The following is a 21812-nucleotide window of genomic DNA, read 5'->3' on the forward strand; positions in this document are numbered from 1 at the left end:
CCTCTAGATATCATTGGACTCTCAGCTCCCACCAGCCCCAGCCGGCAAAGCCAGTGGTCAGGGATGATGGGAGTTGTAGTCCAGCAGCATCTCTGGGGGTGGGGAGAGGACGGCACAGGCTTCACATCCCTTCAGCAGAGGATACCAGCAACATTAATTAAAAGTTTCCTCCTTGTACATTCAGCCTGCTTTATTTTTTTTTCCTGATGAGGGTTGATGGGGGAGTAGTGATGAATAGCCTCTTAATTGTCCCTTGAATATCCTCTCTGATTTGCTTCAGTGTCAGAGTCTGTTCTGATGGGGGAGACCTTAATTATTGATTTCCTTTCATTATTCCCCCCACTTCATTTTTATAGTGAAATAACTATATATAAAGCCTCCCCCCACCCCACCCCAGAACAGAAATTAGCACTGGAGCAAATCCAAGAGACTATCCGAGTGGCAATTACGATGCATGGGAGCAGATTAAAGGTGCATTAAAGGCTATTCACCTCTAATCTGCTCCTATGCACATCAGGAAGCAATAAAACAGGATGAACCTGTAAATAGGAATCCTTTAATTTAAGACAAATAGGGACTTAAAACAGGGGCAGGGGACAAGTGGCCCTCCAGATGTTGCTGGACTACTGCTCCTGTCAACCACAGCCAGCATGGCCAGGGATGATGGGAGGTGTAGTCCTGCAACATCTGGAAGGCCATTGGTTCCCCATCCCTTGACTGAAAAGCAGTTGCAGTTGGTGTGGTGGGGAAGAGCCATAGAGACGCTGTGCCTCTGGCACTACTGCAGCTTACCTGGGCAAAGTTGGGGCAAAGAGAAGGTCCAGGTCACACAGACGCACCAGCAGGAGCACAAGTCCGGTTCTGCCAGTGCATCTGTGTAGCCCTAGTCTTGCCCATGCTAAGCCCCCCCCCCCCGTCCCAGCTCCCTCAAGGTAAGCTGCGGTGCTTCCGGTGGCAGGAGGGCTCCACTGCTGCTTAAGTCTCAGTACTGCTTTGCCTGACAAACTAGATCAGCGGCGGCTGCTACAATTAAGTTTTATTACCAAAAATAATGATGATGATCACAGATCAGGTCTGAAGAAACATGGGAAGAAAACACCGGGATGCAACAGAAAGACAAAGATGTCTGGATGCTCAGTGAAAAGTGAATGATCCAAAGATGGCAGTTCCAGATAAAAGGGCTGCTGTGTAAGCAATCTGAGTTAATTAATTTGGAACACAAAGCTATGATCTTGCGATCACTGGGGGCAAACACCCTGCCCCCTACCCTCTAGCTGGCACCACACACTATGTTCCAAAGCCACTGAGCTGTAGCTTCTTCCCATGCATACACATTACTACTACTACTACTACTACTACTACTACTACTACTACAACTACTACAGTGGTACCTCGGGTTACATACGCTTCAGGTTACAGACTCCGCTAAGCCAGAAATATTACCTCGGGTTAAGAACTTTGCTTCAGGATGAGAACAGAAATTGTGCTCCGGCGGCGTGGCAGCAGCGGGAGGCCCCATTAGCTAAAGTGGTGCTTCAGGTTAAGAACAGTTTCAGGTTAAGAACAGACCTCCAGAATGAATTAAGTACTCAACCCGAGGTACCACTGTACTTATATATCGCCCTTTATCAAAAGATTCCAAAGTGGTGTACAACATTAAGAATATATTTTATGGAGCACAATAAAAAGCATAATAATAGATAGCATCATCGTCGTCATCATCATATAATCACAATAACAGACACACACAAACTTGCTTTAACAGTCCCTAGATTATTTAATGGCCATAGGGTTGGGTAAAGAGGAATGTTTTTGCCTGGTGCCTAAAGACATGTAATGATGGGACCAGGTGAGCCTCTCTGGGTATTGAGGTCCTGAGCAGTGTAAGGCTTTATAGGTCAACACCAGCACTTTGAATTGGGCCTGGAAACTAATTGGCAGCCAGTGCAGTCAGGCCAGGATTGGAACCTCTTACTAGCAATATCTGGCACAAATCTGCTGGGAAGTATATTGATGGCCACACCGTATTGAGCACCCAGTGTGTTCTAGTAATTGCTGATTATATCCCGGATAGTTCCCTTCTTTCCCCACATACTAGGGGCAGGGTTCTGCTAGTCCACTGGCTTTCTTTTCCCTCAGGTGACCCTGCTTTGAGGTTGGCTTGCAGACATCTGCTAGTAAACAGAACGATGACTTTTTCTTTGACACCAGGGTTTTTAAAACTGCAATACCGTATACATAGTCAAAAGCCCTGATGTTAGCAACACTCAGGCAAGCAAACATACACATATGTCTGTATTTAGACCATTTCTGTTAACCCACACATTCACCACAGAAGGCTAAATACTGAAACGCATGGGCTTCTTGGTCTACCCTGGGGCCACATGAAAACAAGGCTTGACACCAGGGTAAGTGGGAATACAAGTATGATCTCAGTTGGAAGAGAGGAGGTTAAGCCCATATATCCCCTGTGCCTCTTTGCTGAGGAGACAGTAATTTCCGCAATCACAGAAGTGTTTCTATTCCTGGGAGTGCAATCAGAAGCCGGCGCTCTGCCCGGCTCATCAGGGCCTTCAGCAAGCAAAGACCCCCCTTCTTCCCCCCTTCATGCTCCTGTCACCCTACCACTATCAGGAACAGACACGGAGACCTTACCATCTTACAGACCCCAAAGAGGGAAAAGAATAAGGGTGGGTGAATAGATATGCCAATGCCTAGTGGTTAGAGAGCTGGTCCAAGAGGCGTCTCTGCCACAGATCACTAGTACAGCCTTGGATAAGTTGTTTTTCCTGCAGCCCTATTTGTCCCATCTGTAAAATGGGACTACTGATAATCTGCTTCCTTGTGGGCTTGTTTGTGAAAGCAATGTAGATTGCAAAGTCGGTTTTTTTTAAGTGCTCTGTAAATTATGAATAGTGAGCAGTGCACAATGTACCCACATGGGGACTAGGAATAAATAGCTGCCCTCTTCCCCTAACCGCCCCCCCCGAGACTCCTTCACATTGGCCAAGATGTGAAGGGTGAAGAGCCAGGTCTAGTGACTAGAGTGTCAAATCCCCGCTCAGCCGCTAAACCCATGGACCCCGTGCCTGCCCCCCTTCTCTTTCCCCACTCCCTCACAGGGTTGTTGTGAGTATAAAACAGGGAAGGGTAGAACCACGTACACCACCATGATCTCTTTGGACAAGGAACAGGGTAAATATATAATAAGAAGAATAAATTCTTATAGAGATACCACTTCTGTGTAGGAATTAATATGCCCTGGCCCAATGGTTGAGCACCCACTTTGCACAGAGAAGGTTCAGTTCCCAGCCTTTCCACATATGGCTGGGAGAAAACCCTGCCTGAAATCCTAGAGAGCTGCTGCCAGTCAGTGTAGACAGTGCTGAGCTAGATAGTCATCTGGGTCCTGACTCTGTAAAAGGCAGCTTCCTATGTTCCTAGGCCCCCTGCATGTAGGAATTTCACTGTTGCAAAGCAGTCCATAGAATGGACAAAGTCTCAGCTCTTAAATAAACGCATGTGAAATAACACACACAAACAGCCAGCTCCTGCCTTTACACCCACACCACATAAAAGCAAGCCGGCTATTGCTGACGCTTTCGCCTGCATTCCACATCCTCCAGAAGACCGCAAGAGGCCTTCCTAATGCTCTGCCCCCATTGCTGTAAGACTTCTGCCCCCACTTCCCTCGCACTGCCTCTTCTCCCCACTCCCTCAATGAGCTTTCCTTTCTTTTCCCTTTTCTTCCTCCTCTCCCCTCTCTCTTTGGTTCCTGCCGGAGTTATTGATTTTCCTGCCTTTTCTTTCTCTCCCCTCGGGGCCCCGAGTCGTGCTGCGTTTTTGTCCTTTTTCTCGCTTTTTCTTTCCTCCGCGCATCTCAGTTAGAGGAACACAGAAACGAACAAGGCCCCCGGGTGTTTGACATCGCCGGGTGGATGCCACACACCAGGGCAAACAGCCTCCGCACCCCGCAAGCAGACAACACACTTTTGCCTGGGACTAAGGCAGCTGCTTCTGGGGTGGAGGTGGGTGGTTGCATTGACTAGACCATTGTTGCCTCTATGCTAGGACTTACAAACACAAAAACGTTATGGGCACAGCAATCCTCTACAACTGCTCTTGGGATGGCGGCTGTTAACACAGGGATCCCTTGCTTAGTACTCAAGGACAGCTGGGATACAACAGGGACACTGGCTTGGCGAAGCTCACATACTTTTTCTTCACTGGCATGACAAACACAAATGCTGCTGAAGTACTGGAGGAATGAAGCCGACACCCTCAAGCACCTCAAGGCTGAGGGAGGGCAAGAGAGGCGTCCAAGTCCTCTGCAGGAAAAGCTTTGAAAGACCTTCTTGAATCCCCCGTTTTTGTTGTTTAAATCAAAGGCAATTGCAGCTGAGTCTGGTGTAGAGATCCCGCATTCGCATTTGGAAAGACTGTGAGGTCCGTGTGTCTGAGGGGCAGAATCACAGGGTCTGGGGAACATGAGGGATGGAGGGTACAGATGGAGGGGAGGGCTGCTAGATCCAAAAGACATTCTGAGACTCATAGTTCAGTGGTCCAACCTAGACCCTGGCTGTGTCCCCCTGGCACCTCTGGCTGAAACAAGTGGGCCCTGTGAAGGGCCATTGAGCCATTGGAAAAGACAACTTGGGGGCCATGGGTGGGTGCAGAACCAAAAGTGGGCGGAGAGAGCAGCATTGCAACTTCATCTAGCACTCGCTCTTTCTTTCCTTCTGTCACACCATCTTGAAGCTCCCATTCTCCCCAAAGTTACAGAATATCAGATAGCAGGGCTGAAAAGAACCTTTCCTGAAATTTTGGAGCCTTCTAACAGATAGAAATATGGTCCAGCTTGAGTATAGAACAAGGCTAAAATAGTGTGAGGCATCTATGGGTTAGAGTTGATGGGCATCCTTATTGTGGGGTGACATACCCTCCAATATTTCTCCAATGAAAATAGGGACGTCCCACTCCATAATGATAATTTTACTGTTTATACCCCACACATCTTACTGGGTTGCCCCAGCCCTCTGGGCAGCTTCCAACATACATACAAAGTATCATAACAAAACATTAAACATGGAAAAAACCTTCCCTATACAGTGGTACCTTGAAAGTCGAATGGAATCTGTTCCGGAAGTCCGTTCGACTTCCAAAATGTTTGGAAACCAAAGCGCGGCTTCTGATTGGCTGCAGGAAGCTCCTGCAGCCAATTGGAAGCCGCGGAAGTCCCGTTGGACGTTCAGGTTCCAAAGAATGTTTGCAAACCAGAACACTCACTTCCAGGTTTGCGACATTTGGGAGCCAAAACATCCGAGTACCAAGGTATTCGACAACCAAGGTACAACTGTACAGGATTGCCTTCAGATGGCTCAGTGGTCAGATAACTCCATACCCTCCAACATTTTGCCAATGAAAACAGGGACATCCTAAGTGGGACATTCCCGGATCAAGTCAGAAACTGGGATGGCTTCTCTAAATCAGGGATGTCCCTGGAAAAACGGGTCTGGGGTGAGGTTGGAGCACAATAGGATACAGGGCCTTACTGCAATGAGGCACTGTGTGAGAGTAGTTCTTGTGTCCAAGAATTGGTCAGTTGCCTACCCTGGATGGGGTTGCACTGACTCTTAATGAGCACGTTCACAGTTTGGGGATGCTTCTGGATTCGGCTCTGTCACTGGAGGCTCAGGTAGTCTCAGTGGTTCGAAGTACACTTTACCAACTGTAGCTGATTTGACAGCTGTGGCCATTCCTGGACTAGGAAAGCCTTGCCACAGTACAGTAGTTCATGCATTGGTTACTTCAAGACTGGATTACTGCAATGCGCTGTATGTGGGGCTTCCCTCACGCTTCATCCAGAAGCTGCAGTTAGTGCCGAATGCTGCAGCATGATTGCTGACATCGGTGAGGCCTTGTCAGCATATAACACATGTGTTCAGAGATCTGCACTGGTTGCAAATTTGCTACTGGGCCAAATTCAAGGTGCTACTATTAGCATATAAAGCAGAGGTCCCCAAACCAAGGCCCACAGACTGGATAAGGCCCAAGGGACTCGTTTATCCAGCCCGTGGCAACCCCCGCCGCCTTCTGCCACCGCCTGCGCTTACCGGTGCTGCGCTGCGCAGCTGCCCACTTCCGGGTCGGAGGAGCACCGGAAACAGTTTGTACTCATGCGCAAGCGTTATTTGCACATGCGCAAGAGTTATTTCCGGTGCACATCCGGGTCGGAGGAGGCCCGTGCACGTGCACACAAGCTATTTCCGGTGCTCCTCCGACCCGGAAGTGCGCCAGAAATAGTGTGTGCGCACGCGTATGGGCACACACTCCCCCGCCCTCCGGCCCGCCACACGATCGGCACTGGAGACACCAGCCCGAGGCGTGGTAAGTTTTCTGACCCCTGATATAAAGCCCTTACCAACTTGAGACCAGTTTACCTAGGATATCATCTTGCTCCACGTGCCCACTCAACCACTTTGATCAGCAAAATTGGCACTACCACAGGTGCCACATATACCCATTCTACATTGATAAGAACTTGATTGTTTAATGCACTTTGGAACTCCCTGCCTATTGAGATCAAGCAGGTGCCTTCACTGTAATCTTTTGGGCACCTGGTGAAAACATTCTTGTTTAGACAAGTCTACCCAGATGCTAGGAAGTTGAAGCGATTTTAATCTGCTTCAGCATTTTAACTTTTGTATGTTTTTAAGTATAGCCATGATTTTATTTCAATTTTATTGTTTTATCTTTTTATAAACCACATTGAGGTTGTTGTTGTTTTACAATCAAGCGGTGTATGAATGCTATGAAATGAATGAATGAATGAACAGTTTGATATTGGGTGACCCCTTGATGTGACTTTGTGGGTGCGTCTGCTTGCCATATAATGGGGCAAAAACGGGGGGGGGGGATTTGCCTGTGTGGATTGTACATCCTTTTGGTCCCACTCTCCCCTCTATGATTCTCTTAAGCAAGAAATAAATGAAAAAAGAGCTCCATTAGATCAGACTAAAGGCTCAACTACTCTAGTCTCCCATTTTGCACATTGGCCAGCCATATGCTGCCAGGAAGCCTACAAACAAAGCTTTCACCACATTTATACTTCCCAGCAACTGTTATTCAGTGGCACTGCCTCTGAACCTGGAAGCTCCACACAAAGGCTGCCATCCATTAATTAATCTAATCCCCCTTTAAAGCCTTCTAAACACATTGCTCACACCTTTTGCAGCAGCAGTTCCACAGGTTAATTATGCATTGCACGAAGGCAACTCTTCATTCTGTCCTGAGCCTCCTACCAACTGACATAATTGGGTGACCCCAAGTTAGGGGAGAGTGAGGAAAAACTCATCAGTATCCACTTTCTCTGCCCACTGGGCATATTTATAAAGCCTGTTTATCCCCCTCACTTTCTAAACTATAAATAAATAAATCCAAACAGTTGGTGTTGAAAGTTGTGAGGCATCCTAATTTGGGGAAGAGGGAAGGTGATGCTGGGATGATCAGCCCCTGCTTCTCTTTGAGACACACAACCGATGAGACGACACACACGCCTCAGAGAGGTTTAATCAAAGTCGGCAGGTTTCATTTCCACCTGCCAGCTGCCTGCAGGAGCAAAATCCCCCTGGATTGCGACAGGTTTTTTGGGGAGGAAAAGTGGGGGACCAAGAAAGGCTGCGAGGGAAGGAAATTGGGGGGGGGAGTTATTAGCCAAGAGGAACCAATCACCAGGTTCCCAGGGCCAGAGGGGAGATGAGAGGGTCTAGGGTTTCATGCGTCAATTTCACGCCTCCCACAAACCCTTAATCCCATCAAGTGACGCTCACAGGCTCTTCTCTGACTGTAATTAATTTGGAAGCCACACATGCGCGCACACACTCAAGACTTGCCCGCACAAAATCTCTCCCTGCTGATGCCCGGTAATCCCAGGTTAATACTCCTCCCTCCCACCTCCATTTTGGGCTTTTCTCTCCCAGTTCTAACCTGCTACTTTTATGCAGCCCTACACACCTCACCATACCCAACTTTTAAGCCGAGTCAGGGATTAGCCAGAGCCTCTGTTATTCAGTTTGTGAAGTAGTGATAAAGCATGTGCAGAGTGCGTTTCAGTTGTATAATTGCAGCCAAACTTCAATTTGGCTGCTCTGGCTCAGGGTCTAACAAGAGGCTTGAGTCACATTACCTTTCATTTTAGAAACCTTTCTCCTAAGTTACTAACTTCTAATAGGTGAGGTGTTTGTGGCCTAAATCTTCCTGGATTCTGCAATCTACCTCCCCCCCAAACTCCACCACCTTAAACCACTCCATTCTTAATTTATAGCACTTGCCTCTCAGTGCCAGGTGAAGGAGAATCCCTGCCCAAACAGCTGCTCCCGAACTCTCTTTCATTTCTTCCCTCCATTGGCAAGGCCCTTTCCCAGCTGTTTTGGTGTGTGCACAGATTCCATGCAAAGCTGCCAAAACCCTCTGCCTCGCGCTGGATCACCTCTGTTTCCTGGAACCCGGACAACAGGCCACTTTTGCTAGCACAGCTGTGCCTGGCAGTTTTGTGAAGCCCACACACTCTCTTGCTCTTTAGTGGAGCATGAGCTGGGCATGGGGCGGTGGAGGGGGGGAGCTTTTCATAAGTATCCATTAATGGCTTGATCTGGAAACTGGAGCACCTGGAGGAAGGGGGTGGGTGGGCAATGGTCCCAGAATCCTCTGCTTTTTGCAGGAAGGAACAAGGGTGCGGGCAGCAGGCAGTGAGAGATAAATGAGAGAGGGTGTGAATGAACACAGAGACAGCATGTATGAAAAAAGTGGCCGGTGGTGAGAATCAGTGTTGGCACTGCCAGAAAGAGCCTGTAGGTTTGGCTGAAGAATGGTATTAATAAACAACACCATGGATTATATGCAGAGGAGGGTAGGCAGAGTGTGTTGAAAAGGAGGCACTTTCTCTCATACAGCCATTTACAATCGTGGCATCTCTTTCTGAATGGGTGTTATCTATAGAATTATTCCCATGTATTTGCTTGCAGCTTGAATTAGTGTGTCTGGGGAAGGGGTAAGAGCTACAGCCCAAAACTAGATTCAGGAGGATCCCTGTGGACAGCATGGAAAACATTGCAACCAGAGAAGGGTTTTGCTTGGTTGTGAGTGTATCTGTGATAAACTGTGACCTGGATGAGCTTTGTAATAGGATGGGCTGCACACACAAGATCAATATTGGCAGCTACAGTCAAAAGAATCTGTCCAAGGGTGGGAAGGATGACAGTTTCCTTTATTTCAACCTGGGCATTAAAAGGCAAAGACACTTCTCTCTAGAAGCAAGGTGTAGCTATGGAGTAAAACAGTACCCTTGATGAAATGTGTGAGAAACAGGGCCAAAAATTAGGGGATGTATTTCTAAAGTATCGTACAGCTTGACAGCCCAGTTGTTGCAGATTTGGAGTAATTTAGTGTGCAACGATGTCGGCTGTGGAATTGCAGACATTAGACGGCAAGTGAAGCTGCCATATGCTTAGTCAGACTACTGGTCCATCTAGCTCAGTATTGCCTCCACTGAGTGGCAGCCTCTCTCTGTGGTTTTAGACAGGGATCCTTCCCAGCCCTGCCTGGAGATGCCAGGGATTAACCTGGGATCGTCAGCATGCAAAGGATGTTCTCTACTACTGAGCTGAGGCCTTCCTAGAGCTTACTGTCTTGTAGATAGATTTTTTAATATGGGCCTGAAGAACGTGAAAGCGGGCAGGTATTATCTAAAAGCGCATTAACATATAGGTACAATGGTGCAGTGTGAGGACTATCATCTCAAAGGAGCTATTTAAAGTACTACATTAAAGTGTATTTATGGCCCCAAAACACAATGGCATGACTAAGTAGGTGTGTGTGCTAATATGCAACCATGTTGTTTTGTGTAAGTAGTGTGTGCAGTAGAACATTGTTGCAGAGTTTACTGACCTGTTGGTAAAATGACATAAAGGATGTGCATATGGTGAACCTGTCCTCTGCTGCCGCCCCCCGACCCCAAAGTTGTTGGACTCGAGTTTCCTCACCCTTGTCTTAAAAGATGTTGGCATCCTGCATGACAAAAATTGTGTCATACAAGCCATGAGGCTATGTAGCGACAGGGCAGAATCACACTGGTGTCAATTCACATTGTGTAGGATGGCAACATCTCCTTGAATGAAGGTAGGCAGAGCATTTGAGAACATGAAGTAACACCCCAAGAGCAGGTAAGTAGTCCATATTTGCACAAGGGAATAGATATGGCAGTATACTTAACTGTAGCTGTTGCAAGAAGGAGCAGTGATAAATCATGTACCTAAAATTCTCCAGCAACCACATGGGGAAGATATGTAGAGATAGAACCCTACTCACAAAAGCATCTATATTTCAGAAATATGGTTAACATGGGAAAATGTGTCTGACAAATGCTGGCAATTGTGCACGCTCCCTGGACAATGTGGAGAATATCTTAACAAATGGGAATTGTGTACACTGACCAGTCAATGTGTATAGCCCTCCAAGGGATATTAGTGAATCTGAGCATTTCACACCTGACCAGAGAACGTACATGTTTTCCAAGTGGTGAACTCACCATGACCAGCGTGTGTGTGAAATATGCCGTCAAGTTTGCACACATTTCCCAGCATCACTTGAGTTTTTGCACATATGCAGAGTTCCCTGTTTATGCTCTTCATTTGAATACACTGAGTACATCTAGCGAATGTGCAAACTAACCAGTGCTCATGTGTGTTCTCCATTCAACTCACACTACTAATCACCAAGGAGCATACATATCAATAATTAAAAGAACACAGCTACGTTGCTGGAAGTACATTTGATGAAAACCGCTTGCAAAATGGTGGGGGCAAACTATTGATTCTGTCTCAAGGCCTGCAGATAAAGCTACCGCGGTGTATAAAGACAGATGGGTTCACTATGCAACTGTGTTGCTGCAATTTCATTGTATATTTGGGAAAAACATGGGAATATAGGTGGAAGGCTGTTGTTGCCACAGGCAGTGTCAAATTTTTACCTGACCCCACTGTATTCAGTGTGTATTCCTGGTTGTGTGTGCCTCCTCATACAAGTTCACAGTACTACTGCTATTAGTAATAATACTATTAGTAGTGCTGCACTGTATACCATTTATTTATTCAAAAATTTATATCCCACTTTTTACCATGCAGGTCTCAAAAGGGCTTATAACCATAAAATTACAATAAGCAAAATTTAAAACATAAATTAAACCGCCAACCTTTCAAACCTCAATAATTTAAAATCTCAACAAATAACATTGCTGTAGGCACTCTAATGCATTCTGGGCACTAAATCTGTGCAGCAGAGTTAGTCGTGTGCCTCAGCATCTCTCACTGACCACACCCAAACCAGCTAATCTGTTGCTAGGAGGCTCTTCTAGCAGCCAACGCCTCTTCAAGGGAGAAAAGGCACAACCGGTGAGAAAAATCTACAAGTGGCAGGAGGAGAGAGGAAGCCATTCCGATTGTGTGCTTGGAGGGAGAGACCACACATGTGGTCTCTTTCTCAAGCAGCAGAGACAGTTGCCTTGACCCAAGGATGGAGAGGGGAAAGGCCGTAGCTCAGTGGCAGAGCACCTGCTTTCCATGCAGGAGGTTGCAGGTTCAATCCCTGGTATCTCCCGGTAAGGCTGGAGAACTGTTGCTGGTCAGGGTAAACAAATGGGCAAAGTGGACCAGTGGTCTGGCTCAGTATAATACAGCTTCATTTGCTTGTAATACCATCCACAGCAGACCAAGAGGGCAAATGTGCTTAACCATTCTTACCTAGTCCATCCTCTGGAGGTAGATGACTAATATTGCCATGCTGAGAATGGCTGAGACTTATTGGTCCAAGTCCATTGAGTGAATTGATGGCTGAGCTGGAAAGGCGGCGGGGGTGAGGGGGGGGGCGTTGAGGTTGAACTGTGGCCAACCCCTGCATGCTAAATAATGCTGGCAGTCAGGAAAGGGGGGATTTGCTTAGATGCACTAAAACAGCCACGCGCGCACACAACCTGAAGAGAGACAGTTATTGATACTGAGCTATACCCATGCCAGAAGAGTCACCCGAGCAAGACACAATCAAGAGAGGAGGCAATCGGCAAAGCAGACAGTCAGAGGGCAGAGGCAGCCACTGATCCACACGCACAGTCAGAGAGGAGAGAACAAGCCATGTGCACAAAAGGGAGAGGCAGCCTCTGATACAGGTTCACACAGCAGGTGAGATTTAACACACACACCCCAGTACAGTGATCAGTAAAGAGAGGCAGCCTTTGATGCACCCGAAACAGCAGCAAAGAGGATCATTGACACACATGCACAATTGGAAAGGCAGAAACAGCCACTGATACAGCCAAGGACACACCTGCTTTGTAAAATGCTAGCAATCTCACATGTGAACGGCCAGACTCCAGGTGTGAAAAGCCCACATAGACACATGAAAAGAAGCACACGCTCAGATACTACACACCCAACGATGTGGGGTCCCAAGCGCAGATACTCATAGACAAAGATGCACACACTCAAAGGTCATAGTCACCGTCAGACTGGGCCATACCAATGATCCATCTTAATCTAGTCTCCAGAATCCGGCAAGGAAAATAGCGCTTCAGCCCCCACAGCTGCGGAGCCCACTGCGTGGCCCCATTTCCAATCCTAGGGAAAAAGCGGGCAGAAACATCTTTGTGACCGGCAGCCACAGACTGCCCCCAAGATTGCACAAAAGATGAAAAGTGGTCCAGCTAGCCTGCAGGCTGTAGCAAAACACCCACCTGCAAAAGAAACTGGGTTGGAAAAAGGATGAGAAAAGCCGGAGCTCTCACATCCTTTCGGAAAAGCCAGCATCACCTTAGGGATTCCGCCCCCACCTCCCCACACGGAAAACATTGTTTCCTGAGGAAACCACAGTAGTAATTACAAAGTGATGTTATCCTCTGCCTTGCATTCAGCTTCACAGTCATCTTCCGCAAGAGGCTGGTTCCTGCACCCATCTTTGCTGGCTGCTATCAGTTTTACCCCATTCTCCATTATTCTCTCTAAGGATTCCCTTCCTTTCAAAAACAAAAACCCACTTTGAATCCCTACCTATTTGCATTGTCCAGTGACAATGAGTTCCATAGGTATTTCAAGGACTGTGCATGAAGTGTGAGGAGAGCTTTTTAGAGAAGGATGTCCTGAACCTAGCAGAAGGCAGCAGCACAGAGAAAAGGGAATACTGAATGGAACACACACAAAAACAAGCCAGTATTTCTTTACTCAAGCGCCAAAGGTCCTATAATGGTTCCCACCTTTCTTCCTGTGGTACAGCACCTCTTGCCTTGCTCCTCTCTATTAAACAGCACCCTGTGGACCTTCTTCACCTACTGCCTCACCCTTTGCTTGACATGCAAGTGGTCATGAGATTGTGGCCCACGTTCTCCAGCCAAGCCTCTGCCCCTCTGCCTTGTTGAGGGATCATAGGTGGTGCAAGTGCTTTGCATGCTGAATCGCAAGAATCCTCTTATAAAGAAGGGATCTGTGGCCTTTCGCCAGGCAACTCCCTAAATTCCCTGGCCCCCTCTTTTCCTTCCCTTCAATTCCTTTTCACACTCACACCTTGCTGCTATTTCTGTTAGACGGCTGTTTCCATGGGCTGGCATGAGACCTTACGTATGAAAAGAGTTGCCCAGATGCCAACATACGCGGGAGAGAGGGCACCGTGTTTGAACTATGGGGGTAAGGGTAGAGGGCCTTAATAAAATGGACAAGCCCCACCTCCTGACTCCTCCCATTTTAGCCAAACCATGCCTTTTAAAGAGAGGCATCACAAAAAGTATACCTCTCACCCACCCGCCCCCCACTGCGCCCAGTAAATTTTGCACTAGGAGGGAATGTGAGGAATCACCTTGTGAATTCTTTGGAAAAAGCAGAAGGTGCTGGAAGGGGATTCTGCATCCAATTCTTAATGACCAAACCTTTTCTGAAGGCGTTCAGGGGCCTGGTCATCAACACCCCCCTTCTGTTCCTCTCTCTTACCTCTGTGCCCTTCCCAGTTCCCAGTCCACTATTCAGTCAGTGACTGACTGGCACCCAGCAAAGCCACCTACCTCCTCCTTGGGCCCACGAGTGCATGGGAAGCATGGAGCCACTGCTGTGCATGCGTGCACGTGCACACATGCATGCTGGGGAGGAAGGCAGATGTGGCAGGCCAAGAGATGTCTTCTTCCTCAGGCACATGGAGCCAAGGAAGGATGGGGAAGGAAGTGTGCTCCTTATCTGGACTCTTGGGGTGGTGTAGGAGGAGGCTCCTGGGTTGAGAACGGGGAAGGTGGGGAACCCAGTCCTCTGCATCCAGGGTTAGAATTAGGAAACCAGCCCCCTCTGTCATTTTGGGAGGGGGAGGGGCCTGAGCCAACCAGGATGCCTGGGTTCTCTCCCCCCTCTGCTGCTAGATCTTGGATACATCCATTCCCAACTCATTTTGGGCAGAGTACAGACTCAGAAAGGGTTCTGCTGTGCTTCAGCCCTGGCGTTCAAATGGCAGATTTTTCTTTTCTTTTAATGACCAGTAGATAAATCACTCTCTGTCTCAACATCCCAGCCTTTCCACCCGCTCACAAATAAAATCCTCTTTAACTCCCATCCTACCTGTCAAAACCCTTATTAAGAGGCCAGTTTAGGCAAGCCTCCTATCAACGCCCCCTCCCCGCCCCACTTTGCGAGGGAGAGTTACCTCTGTAAGAGCCAGCCTGCCACCCGGTGGGGAACCTGAATACCTCCTAAGCGTCTTCAGGCAGCCCCTTCCTTGGCATGGTCTGGCTTGGGACCCCTCCATTCACACGTCCCTGGTCTTGCAAACTGCCATCTTAAGATTCCCTCTGCTGCCTTCCTGCTGCTGATGATGAGAGGTGTGGTCCCTCCATGATCATTCATTGACCAAACCGCGCTGGGGAAAAGTCTCCTTTCCCTCCCCAGCTCCACCAGGCTTTTCAACCCCGCTCTCACCTCAGCTAGCTTCTGATCCAGGCAGGCCAGGCTGGGCTTCCTTTTGTCCTGCAGCTCACACCCAGCGAGATCCTCTGGCAGACCCAAGCGGGGGCCTGACTCTGGCTCTTCTCACACCTCCAAACCCAATTTTAGAGGGCGCGTGGCATCGCTGGCGTCTAGGACCCAGACGGACGTGTGTGTGTGTGTGTGTGTGTGTGTGTGTGTGTGTGTTCGTTCGGGGAATGGGCACAACCCTGCAATGTTCACACACTGTCGCCCACCCACCCCAGGTTCTCCAGCGCCCCTCCCCTTTGTGGGAGAATCCTTTTGGGGGGTGGGGCTCTGTTGCTCCAGTCCTCCAGCCCCCAGTGGAAATCTGAAGATGTCTGGCTCCTTGCCTCACTTGAACCACCGCGATCCACTCCCTTCCTGAAAGATCGAGTGGCTCCCTCCTGCTTTGGGCTCCCTCCTGCTCTCAGCCCCGCGCTCCTCCTAGAAGACCCAGGAGCCTTGGCTCTTTCCCACCGCACCCCTTCATGCTCCTCGTTAGTACTGCCCGGGCCCACTAACCACTAGGCGCTCTTCTCATGCCAAAGTCTCCTGGCTCCTATCCGCTCCGACTGCCTAGGCTCCGCTCCCAGAGGGTCCCTGGGGAGTCTTCCTCCCACTCGCCCCTCCAGACCCTTCCGCTCTCCCAAGGGAACGCGGGACCCGATCCTGCTAGATTCCCCCCCTTCCCTTACGCCGCTTTAACGGAGGCCGTTCAATACAACGAGAAAAAGACTCCGCTCTAAGGGGGAAGAAGGGATCCCCCCCCCGGCCCCGCTTTCCTAGCTTTTCTTTTTGTCTCTCAACGGGAAAAAAGGTAGATGCCCTTCAATTGGCTTTCTTTTCTTTTCTCCCTCTCTCTTAAAAAAAAAAATACAGACTGCTAAGAAAAGCCAGACGCTGCAATCAAGTCTGTACGCCTCTTGTCTCTCTGATATTCTTTTGCAGTTGCATAGGTTGGAATTAATTCAGAATAATAAGAAGGAAGGTTTTTTAAACAACAACAACAAAAAGCCTTTCTTTCTTTTTTGCATCTCATACTCTTGCAGTCTGGGTGATTAATGCCACAAACAAATCGCGCGCGAGCGTGTACACACACACACACACACACACAGAGAGAGAGAGAGAGAGAGAGGAGGGAGGGAAAGAGAAACGGGGGTGTCACTCACTATTATTTTCCCTGCAACCCAGTCGAGGGGGGGGGCGAGTGTTAGAGAGAAAGGGTGCTGTTAGAAGTCTGAAGTCAAACCTTGGCATCGCCCCCCCCCGGAAAAAGGGCAAAATCCTAAAATCAAGGGGGTGCGGGCTTTTCTCTCCAACTAGGGACGGCTTGCACATTAGTCCGACGTGTTTCGAGATCATCCATATGATGGAGAGGGGCAGTTCAAGCTCCCCCCATCACTTTTCTTTAAACACACACACACGAGAGAGAAAGGTGCTGGGGGGGAGGTGCCAGAGAAGCCCCCTCCTCCCTCCACCTCCTCCAAGCCCCCAATCCCTCTGCCCGTGACCCTGCACAACAACACCCGGACGGACGTTTGTCTCGGCATTGGGGGGGACGGACGGACGGGGGTGTCTTAAGTAAATAAATAAAGGGAGCCGCTCTTACCTTTTCATGACAACTCCCGAGGACAGAATAAGCCAGAGGTGAATGGAAGGGGTGCAAAAATTTCTCCGCGTCTGGAGAGAAAAAAAGAGGTTTTTTCCTCCTCTCGTTTTTGCAAAAAAATGATTTTATTTATCATCCCCATTTCCCCCTCGCTTTAATCTCCTTTCCTCCTGCGGGGAATCAAACGAGCGCTAAATCCAACCAGCCACAGGAGCGGCGGCAGCAGTAGCAGCAACAGCATCCTCCTCCTCCTCCTCCCCCCACCTCGTCCTCTTATCTCTCCCCCCCCCTTTCCCTTCCCTTCCAAAAATTTCTTCCCGATCTTCATTCACCGCTCAGCCCCCCCCCCCCGCCCCGCTTGCCTTCCTTTCCCCCCGTGCCCCCCCCCGCGCCCTCTCCGCGTCTGTCTCCGTTCAAGGTTGTTGCAGCTTCCGCGCTACACATGTTGCATCCCAAAGTTAAAGCAGAGAAACCGGCGCCGGGGAGGCGGGTGGGCGAGCTGGCGGAGGGTCGCCTGGGCCGGGAGGGCTCGCGCGAAAGACAAGAAAGAAGCCCAAGTCTCCCTTCTTCCCTCGCAGGCTGCCTTTCCCCGAGGCCCTGAGCCTAGAAATCTCCGCATCGCTCGGAGAGTTGAGTTATTTATTTATTTCAACGCCCCCCCCCCCGCGGTTTTTCCTTTCCTCTCCCCCCCCTTTCCCGGGTCACCTTTCTAAAAAACACGCGGCGGTGCAAAAAGGAAAAAAGGGGGAGGTGAAGAGAAGCGCATGGGGAGGAGGGGGGGGGGCGAGCGGGCGCTGATATATTTTTATTCCTTTAACGCAGACCAGACCACGTCGTCTGTTCTTTTCCCCTCTCTCGCGCAAAGCAAAGATACACACACGCAGACACACATACACACACACACACACACACACGCCAGAGAGGGTCATTAGCATTCCGCACCAACACCACGTCCCCACCAGCACCACGGCAGAGGCAGGTTGCAAAGCGAGGCAGAGCAGGCGAAGCACAGCGCTGCAGTCCTAGGCGCTGGGGGGGGGGAGCTGGATCGGATCCCTGGCTTCCCCGGATCCCTTCTCAAAAGTAAGGGGGGCGCACACACATCCACGCGCGCGCGAAAAAGAGAGAGAGCCGGCACGCACCAACCTGGCTCCTCCGACTGAAGTGAGGCTGGGAGCCCTGGGTCTTCTTGGCAGAGGCCGGCATCAGGGGGGAAATCAAGGGGTGTTGTTGGGGGGGGACCCACACCCGGGGAGGGGGCTCGCCCCCTCTGCGTGGGAGATGTGGTCTGTCTCCCACGGCCACGCGAGGAGGTCGAGGCGGAAATGCAACGCAGAGAGAAAGGTGAAGTTTGACAGTGTCCGCTTACTTGCCTGCAAAAATCCCTCCCTCCCTCTGCCTTCCCAACGTGCCCACAGCATTAGAGGTGCGAACTGACCCAGAGCGAGAAAGAAAGAGGCGACCCCCGCGGGGGAGGTAAAAAGACCACACCATTTGCATATGGTTGATCATTGGGATGTATGCAAATATAGCTTGCCCATTGCTTAGCATCGATCAGAAGGCGAGCCAGCCGGGTTGCAGAAGAGTGGAAGGGGGGGCGGAGTAGAGAGGGATCATGCCAGTCTTCCTTTGGCTGCCATCCACCCTGCCATGAAGACTGTAGAGAGATGCTTAGGATGGATGGAGACTGGAGAAGGCATTTTTAAAAAGCAGTGAAAAAGATCGTGCATCCCGCTCCCGTGTTACCAAAGGTAGGCAGTAAAAACAGGTTTTTTGGTTCTGTCCCTGTAGCGTCATGCAGGATGGAGAGAGAGACACCACAGGGCTATGAGAAGCCAAGCAGGGGAGAGCTTGTCACACAGCCGCTGGTGGGAGAAGTGAAGTCAAATAAACGACTCAATGGCTGTGGTAGTACAGGCCGGGCGTCGTTAGAGGGCGCTGCACGGGCCAGGTCCCCACCTGCCATTTGGTTCTCTGTTGGCAGCCTGGGGAGCGCGGCGGGAGGGATGGGGGCGGAGTATAAGAGGAAGTGCAGGAGCCACGGAGAGCGGGGAAGCCATTTGAGAACAAAGGCAGGTTTAGTCCAAGTTGGGGAGGGAGCAAAAGAATCCTGTTTGGTGTTGGATCTTTTGGCGGTAACAGTTGGAAGGTGGGGAAGCCCTGCTGTCATTTAAGTGGATTTATAGCCCGCCATATTTCAAAGACTCATGGTGGGTCGCAAGGAACATGGCTCTGCCGTTGACTCTCCAGGGTTTCAGAATCCGACAGAAGTCTTTCCCAGTATTTCCCTCCTTGGAAATGCCAGAGATTGAACGTGGGACATTCTGCACTGCTCCACCACTGAGCTGTGGACTTTCCTCCAAGCCATCAGCTTCCCTGGCTCTGCCCAAGAGAATTGCACCGTCCCTTTTTACAACCCAGTCAGCACTACAGACACAAAACTGTTCTAAGCTCTTCCCACCTGCCATTTGTAATGTGATTCAGCATCTGCCCCCTAAGGATCAAGAAGATAGCAAAGACTCTTGAAGTGCAACTCTCCCCTCCACACATGCGTGCACACACATCATTCGTAGAATTGGAAAGCTGGAAGAGACCACAAGGGTAATCTAGTCCAACACTCTGCAATGCAGGAGTCTTTCGCCCAACGTGGGGCTGTAACCCATGGCCCTTAGATTAAGAGTCTCGTGCTCTACCAGCTGAGCTCTACCCTTCAGTCCTCCAAGATTCATCCATATAATTCAGGCTGCAGCAGAGAGTAAGAGAGAAGGGGAGATTTCTTGCCAAGATTGCTTGCCAACGTGCTTGCAGGAGAGCCCCAGGTGAATCAAGTTAGTGAGCCAAAACACACACTAAGAGAAGGCACACACACCTTCAGCTTCCCTGACTATCTTGACCTGGGAGCAAACATTCTTCTTTGGACCCAGGTGAGTTGATCAGAGAGGCGTGGGTGCCATGCAAAATTCACCCATATCATATACCCTGGGGGAATTTTACTGGAACTCAGGTCTGTTCTACCCAGTAACTCACTCTAGTTGCAAAATCTCTTTGGGTGCCTCTTCCCCCTCCCCCTCCCCCGCTTCCAGGCCTGGAGAGCAATTGCCCTTTGGAACTTTATGTGGAGTGCTAGAAAGGCCCACTTCTTGTTCTCATTGATCCCTGTTTCCTTTTTGACACAGTTTCCACCCCAAAATCCTCCACTGAAAATTGAAAATAGTAATTTCTGGGTCACAGTTTCCTTTCAAAATCATTTCATGGCAGGCTGCTAGTCAATAGCTGAATTATTATATGACTATATATATCAGTGTGAAACATAAAGAGAATAGGTCCCTGCCCTATAGAGCTTTCTGTCTATGGTTCTTTAAATATGTACTTTGTTTATTTTTGTATATACCATAACAAAACAAAAACAACACCAACAAAGAAATCACAACTCCCACTCAATGCAAAAACTGTTTTCTATGTGAAATGATCAGATTTTGAAAATATCTGATATCTCAAGGTGTCTTGCCATAGCAATCCGTGTGTGGAGAGTGGTCATGGGCATAGCCAAGGGAGACGGGGGGAGCTGCCCCCCATCAAGTAAAACAATAGAACTAATTAACCAACTGACCAATCATGTTGGTTCTGCCCCCTCACAAAAATCCTGGCTACGCCCATGAGAGTGGTTGGTTGCGTTCTTTAGTAGCTGCATATGTAATAAAACCAGACTAATACATATTGAAGTTGTCAGTCCAGGTGTTATGTATATGTGTAGTTCTATGTACGGCCAGTTGTTTAATTAAAGCTAAAAACCAAATCTGTTGGTATCAGGTTTCAAACATATTGGAGATGGGGGCTTTCCAGAACTTTGCAACAGCCAATATTGCTTTGGCAAATATGAATAAAAGCGAGTCCTTTTGAAATAATCCAGGTCTCTGATTTCCCGAGTTTCCATCGCTTTTGCCCCCTGAGATTCTGAAAGAGTATCATACTTGGAAGTCCTCCTGATTAGCCACCTCCGTCTCTACTTATCTTGTGGCTCAGACCACAAATTTATTCCTCTAAAACTTTCCTACTGGTTGTAGCTGTTTGATATCTGACTCGTAAAATGTGTGGGGTGGAAGGGAACTTGGGGGATCCAGCCTAACCTGGGCTCTTATGAAAAGAAGGATGGTATATAAATGCCATAAATAATGGTAAGGATAAATAAAAATACCTCCCTTGCATTGGGGCAGAGCCCTTGTGTACCAGAGATGCTCAAAACTCCAGTGTTAACTCTTCATATGGAATAAAAGGGGTGGATGTGGAAGACCTCTCTACTTCCTAAATCAAGATGCCACTCTTTTGGCATGTTAATAGAAGCAGCATGCTATAAAAAGTGGCACAATTTTGGTGCAGTATAGCAATTATTCAGTGGAGGAAAGTATTCCTCATCTGTTTTGGGAGGAGAGTATATCTGTGTCTATGTGCAGATGGTGTTCCTTTCAGATAATTCACATATTGCTGTTTGAGTTTGTTAAATACACGTACCCTAACCTGAGATTGGAATATATTTTGAACTTTGGATCCACTGCTTTAGAATAGTTTGTAGGATAAACAGCAATCCAATCAATACTGGGTTGGGAGCAATAAAGTTTACATAAAGTTTACATAAAGTTACCATCTTAATGCTTTTTCCTAAAAACTTTTTAAAAAATCAAAACAACCCAACCTTTGCTTCCCTTCCCTTCACCCAAACCTACAAGCTGTGAAACTCACCTATCACCTCCTCTCTAGCACCAAGCCTTGCTTGGCTCTAGTCCAGTCCCTATATCCAAATACTCACTGAACCCAGAAGCTTTTGTTGGCAGGCTGGGGCAGCTGTTTATAGTTTGCACGCCACCCTAGTCTCCAAGCGGTGCAAGGTTCCAGGGGTCTACCCAGGGTTTGTTTTCCTTGGAATGAGGGACAGCAGAGACTGTCTTTAGGGTATATGGTTTATATACACATGTATACAACCTGAGTCTATGATGGAGGGGCTCACAGCATTAACAGCGCAGGAGATCTTGCTTCTCCCATCATCACAGCCTTGGATTCAAGCAGAAATCAAGCATGGCTCTCACTCTCAGGCTTCTGCCTCTAGCCCAGCTCACATACTCAACTCTGCCTTTGTCTTCCTCACTCCCAGCCAGGTGAGGGGGGCACCCATTTGCCCTCTGGCA

General features: G+C 48.8%; 2 protein-coding genes across 7 annotated transcripts in view; one reads left to right on the forward strand and one right to left on the reverse strand.

Moving 5' to 3' along the window:
* Window positions 1–17791, reverse strand: part of GRIN2D (glutamate ionotropic receptor NMDA type subunit 2D) — a 58536-nt gene extending 40745 nt beyond the window's left edge. The window contains exons 1-2 of one of the 3 annotated variants that reach the window (XM_083584091.1): window positions 17775–17791; window positions 16633–16703 (exon numbers count right to left, since the gene is read on the reverse strand). The gene's annotated coding sequence lies outside the window, so the exon portion shown is untranslated. Of the gene's footprint in view, window positions 1–12567; window positions 12666–16632; window positions 17303–17337; window positions 17526–17774 lie in introns of those variants that run through there. The other 2 variants (XM_083584090.1, XM_083584089.1) reach the window with 2 other exon arrangements.
* The window catches only part of KDELR1 (KDEL endoplasmic reticulum protein retention receptor 1), a 126935-nt gene that overhangs the window by 87661 nt on the left and 17462 nt on the right, over window positions 1–21812 (forward strand). The gene's annotated exons all lie outside the window — the stretch shown is intronic.

The sequence above is a fragment of the Podarcis filfolensis genome (genome assembly GCF_964270895.1).
Source record: "Podarcis filfolensis genome assembly, chromosome: 13".
Classification (NCBI taxonomy): domain Eukaryota; kingdom Metazoa; phylum Chordata; class Lepidosauria; order Squamata; family Lacertidae; genus Podarcis; species Podarcis filfolensis.